A 6,000-nucleotide genomic window follows, 5' to 3' on the forward strand; every position below is an offset into this window, starting at 1 on the left:
GTGTTTTGTTTATTTTGCTTCTGAAGAAGTGAGAGGAAACAACAGGTGATTTCACAGAGAAATGATTGTAATTTATACTTTTAAATGATTATCTATTATAAAACATGTCTTACTTATGTATAAGTTACACACTCAGACTTCTGTAATCGGGTAGTGTTAAATAAAGATTGTCCTGTATTGTTATTGCATGCACACTCACAGAAACACTCAACCTTACCTTTTCCTATTGCTTAATTGAAAATGTAATTCTTATATATGGGTACGAGTACTGTTTGTTGAAATTTTAAATTTTGTCCATCATCTTTGGCGACTTCTAAAGTCACAATTTGAACCTGTGATTTCCATTAAGTTTAGTATTTTAACAGAGACTATTTTCCTTCTTTCTGTCTACATTTGCTTAAGATGATGAAAAGTCTGAGACATATTGTTGTACCGGCAAATTCAATCGATTAGTGAGGACTTCTTTTCAGTTATAGGAAAATTACATTTCTGAATAAAACCGCAGTTTGTATTTATTGGAAATTAATACTTTTCGTCATCAGAAGAAATAAAATCCCAAAGATTTCAACTGAATTCCAAGTAGAAGTCTCCTCCTCCTCAGAAGTTCTGCAGGTTTCTGCCTGTTAAGATTGAGTTTGTACTTTCCAACGTCTCCCCGACGTGTTCATGTGGATTTGTTGGTTTTTCTCTGTAAAAGCGCCTTGAGAACATTGAATTTGGCAAATGTAGATAAAAATCTATTTTTATGTCTACTAAAATCAAAAGGTTTTAATATTAAGTGGCAAACTATGATTTTTAAAAATAGATTACATTAAGATTATTGGACTTACTTATAAGTAAAACTACAGATTCTATGAAAAATGCACATTCAGGTCCTTTAAAATGACTTTATTACAGTCATGTGATTATTAGTAATCTATTACTTCCACCATCCCCAGGAAGTTCCCCTTCACATAATTTAAACTGCTCCTCCCATATTGACCAGCAGGGGGCAGAAGAGGTCCACGTTTTGTTTCGGTGCATTTTGTTACTGGAAGTCTGTGAGTCCAACATTGTCTAGAAGACCAACATTAATCACCAACCGTCCATCAAAACGTTTCTCACTGAAACAAAACACGATGTTTATGGACAGAGACTTTTAAGAGGTTGGATTTATTTAGTTTGAAGTGGTCAGTGTTTGCAGGGATGGTTGAGATTTTAATTATGTCTTATTTCATTGGACATGTGGCTCCAAGCTAAGTGCTTTTTCATGCTCGGACCATTAATTCATGCAAGTTACTGACAAAGTAAAGCTTATTTATGCTCATATTTAATCTGCTTCATCTCACAGAATTCACTCAGAATATGCTGAAATGTGATTAATCCCGCATTTGGCTCCTGTCCAATATTTTCTGAGTGAAGTTAAAAACGGAGCCTGTTGGTTTCTTAACAGCTTCAAAAATCACAATTCTGCCAGATGTGGAGTAGTTACAAGACATGGACGTCTGAGAACTTATTTATGGAATTGAAAGAAGTTGGGCTGAGTTGCACATCTCCAGAAATCAAATAAATAATTTCATCCAACTAAAGAAAGAAGAGGCTGGTTACTCTCAGTTTCGAGGTGGTTTAATGTGATATTTTCATCCCTCGGCTCTGCAGTGATCAGCGATGGAGGAGAAGCTTCTGGATTACACCACCACATGAGCGCCACGAAGCAACAGCAGACCTGTGAACGTTCTGATTGATTTCTTCCTCCTGCAGTTGACTCTGCTTTCCCGGTGGATCCAGCCAATCTATGAAGAAAGCGCAAACTAAGCTGGTCAAACACGCCTCTGAGTATATTCCCCCCCATCTATTCCCACACAGATGTTCAGCAACAGCAGCACAATTCGGCTCATCTACCAACCAAACAAGGTGGCGTCCGCTGGAGCGCGACAAAGCACAAACAGCGGCGGAGCCGTAATGACCGCCGGTAATTAAAGCTCATTTCACGCCGGGCTGTTTGTCAAGATTAGCTGGGATGCGGCGGAGGAAGCGGCGGCTGTCAATCAGCTCGTGACCTTTGTCGCCGCACGGATCAGCGGCGCCGGCGTTGACGAAGGCCGCGTGACGACGGCTTTAATGGTGAAACACAGTCCGCTTCCAAACAAAGTTCGGGAGGGAATTTATCATTGAATCAACAGGTTTTTGTTGATTGTGACTTTTGATTGTTATTTTCTTTTTCACAGACTAGATTCATGTGATGACAGGACGTATCAGTGATAAAAAGCAAAACTCAGAATTCAAAGGAAAAGCATCTTAAAAGTCTTTATTCGACTCCTCCCATTTTACTGTTTTGAATTTGTCTCTCTTACAATTACAACTAAGGGACCGTTTCCATGACAACACTTCAAGTGAAAAAGCACAACCTCTGCGATTTAGTTTTCAGAAAAGTTTCATGTCCACACGGCAACGTTTTTGAGAACGATGTAGTTTTCATGTTGGGCCACTAGTGGGTGCTGTTGTTTGTTAAAACAGTGACTGTCAACTATAAACCTACCAAGTCCCAGGAGAATATGGACTTGGAGTCATGACAGGACGGAGGAAAACATTGATCTTATTGCATCTTATTACAACTATTAACTATGAGCAGTAACAACATTTTCCCTCGTTTCCATGGAAACAGATTCGGAACTTCGGATTTTGTTTTTGTCATTGTGGATACTTTCTAGTAATTGTAGATGCATCCACTGTAGGTTTGCACCAATACGTCTGCATAGATCACTCCTCACTATTGCTGGACCGACTTGGTTAAAGTGTACAGAACAAGATGCAGTGGGTGGTGGCGTGTTGGACGCCAGCATGATAGCCTCCAAGCCTTTTTGGGTGTCCATTTTTTCATGAATTCACATAATTCATGCACAAGTGAAAATCATTGAAAATAAATGAAATGAAATGAAAATGAAAATGAAAAAGAAGCATTTTTAAAAAATTTGCATTTTCAGTGGCTTTGAAGCACCCAAAACGCGACGATATTTTGGTTTTCACTTAGGGCCTAAGGTAACTTGATATAGCGTCCTATTACCACCAGATTTTTCCCGCTGATGTCATCAAAAAAAGTTGTCCCAAAGTGTTTGAAAACCACCAATTTAACCCCACAGAGGTGTGTTTTACGGACAAACTTCCTCGACACTTCCGGCTTTCTGAACGTGTCGTGACAAACGCATCATAAGTAACATGGAGGCTCTACACATAACGGGCGACCACATTTCAAATCTGAACGAGCACGAGAGCAGTTACTAATGAACTGGTGCAATGAGACAAAACCCGGCGTGAGAGACGATCTGGTACGATGTGGGCGAAGCCCTGTGTGCGAGGGGAGGATCTGCTGCCTTGGCTGAAAGCCTGAGAGCTGAAGAATGGATGTTTTATTCATACGCTGCGACAGGTCCGATCCACAGGATGATCAATGGCAGGTGTTGATGAAGTGAAGAAGTCAACAGTCGAAGTGGGGTGTGCTGATTGTGCATCGGAGGCGTCAGCGTCAGCAGGTTGAGAAAAAAAAAGGCCATTGCACCATCTCCTTGAGTTTCCTGTCATGTTTTTTTTTTTTTTTTAACAATTGTCTTGTCAATTAAAGATCTAGTAATGTTCTGAACTTCATTTTGATTATCCTGATTTCTATTCTTCTTTATGGACACGGGTTGTTTTTGCTCTCTGGGCGAATCCATCGTCACACTCACGTTCACCCCTATTGGAAATTCGGTGAGACGATTTAAACTTTTGCATGTTTTTCCAAACAGAATTGTCTTCACCACGAAGCCCACACAATAGGAAAACACCCAAACCGAAATTGTGAGCTCGTGATAGTTGCCGACTGTTACGGCCGTATTTCTGCTGAGTGACTTCTTTCGGATGCGTTTGGAGAAAAACCTCATGCAGCACATAAATCACAGAGGCTGAATTTAATGCTCGAGTGAGAAAGCTGAAGGGTGCATTTGCTCCAAGTCTCTCTCATGTTCAGAAGCGCATTTTTTTTGTCTGCCACAAATGAACCCCCCCCCCCCCCCCCCCCGTGCAGTTTTATTACTATTCAAAGACCCCAGGAGGGTTTCTGTATTCCAGCGGGGCGCAGTGGTAATGTGTTCTAGTGTGCGGTGGCAGATGCCCGCTGAGGTTTGTCCCAGCAATTTGTTTGTCCTGCCGGATGAGTTTTGCCGCCTGTCGTTAAAGCAGCCGAGCAGGGAGGAGCAGTCTGTCTGTCAGCGGCTCCTCTGTGGACGGCTTCAGTCCGCCTCTGTCTTCGCCGAATCTCTGTCTGCTGCAGGACGCCACCTGTACCATTAACTCGCGGTGTCTAATCGCTGCTCTTATGCAAAGCAACCTTCTCAAGTAGAACGGTAAAAACAATGGACCCCCTGCATAAATCTCCAAGCAACAAGCGAATAACGCCGTCTTTTATTGCTCACACACTCAAGGGGCTCGCAAGGGCGGCTTTGTTATTGCTGGCTTGTCATTACTCCCACAGACGTAATGTACTTCTCACCACTTTATAAGACTAATGTAAATCTTATGAGAACCTAAGCCAAACCTTTGTCTCCAAACGTATTTCTCATGAGAAGTTAAGGAACTCAGGAGGAATCTGAAACTTAACAGTTGTACAAAAGCCAGATGACGACTGGACGAATGGTGACAGCATGGCGGTGTGCGTTTGTTTTTCCAAGTGCATATAGTTTACGCTCACAGCCCAAAGACAAGGACCGTATTCTCTGGACATACAGGTCATATCTGTCAAAAAAACGCACTACAAAGAATCAGAAGAAATGGTAGAGAAGTCGTATTTCTTTATCCGTGTAATCCACATGTAACTGTTGATAATCCTGGTCCAGCAGCTGCTGTTCCAGAACCCTCCGTGAATTTCTTCCTCGGATTTCAGCCCACGATTAGCTTCCTTTGTTTTCTTCATCTCGGTAACAGTTTCTCTGAGATTTTTGTTTTGACATAATTTTTCTGACTCTCTCAAATACGGAGGCTATGGAGGTTTTTTTTCTGATGCTGTAGCAGCTTTCCGTTGTCATACAGTGACATCTTGTGGTCCTAGATGGTATGTACTGGTAAATTGTTGTGTATATAAGTTGAAAGGCCATGTTGTTGTAAACAGGTAATCAGACATAAGAGTAGAGACACTGACTGCAGTGATGGCAAACCGTAAATAAAGACATACAGCCATTCAAACAGTCTCCTACAAAATTATAACACAATAGGGTTATATTTGATGTTGGAATAAAAAAATTAAAAATAAAATTTGCCAGATTGCTGGTGTCAAGAAGTTAAACCAAATTCAAAGTGAATGAAAAAAATTGTTTTTTCTCATCTCTTGAGTCTGTAAAATGTCTGTTTACGCTGATGATGCAGTGCTCTCTCGGCTCCAGACTGTAACTTTCAGGTTCGCTTGGATTGTAAAGAAGTTAAGCCAACGTTCTAAATCTCGCTTTAACAAGCCCTTTGGAGACAGATTGAGGAGAAAAGACACTTCATCAATTTGTCTCCAGGATGCCTTGCAGTTGTAGAAATCTTGGGAATTTCCATCTGAGAGACGAAAGACCCGAGTACAGAAAACACACAAGGTAAAAGATAACATAAAGGATGACCGGAAAACATTCAACTGTGATATTAAAAAAACATAAAACAACAAAATTCAATGTGTGCAGTGAAGCTCACTCAAATGTCTGCTCGTAGAAAAACAAAGGACCATATAAAGGTTGAAACCTTTGGAAATATGTCCCATGGATATCATACAATTGATATTTTGGCCTTTAAAGACAGGAAATCAAAGAATTTGCATCACAGTCACTCTGTAAACAGTGTAATACTACATCTCTCTATTCACGGGTCCTCAGCTGGACCCATTATTCAAATAGGAAGCTGGTGGATAAGCTGTATCAACACAGAGCCCTTGATAGAGTGCATATTGGTACGAGTATGATGTGACTGCGAGTGTGTGTGTCAGAGTTATCTGCCAGAGTGAGTGAGTTATACAGT

This window comes from Lipophrys pholis (assembly GCF_963383615.2).
Source record: "Lipophrys pholis genome assembly, chromosome: 1".
Classification (NCBI taxonomy): Eukaryota; Metazoa; Chordata; class Actinopteri; order Blenniiformes; family Blenniidae; genus Lipophrys; species Lipophrys pholis.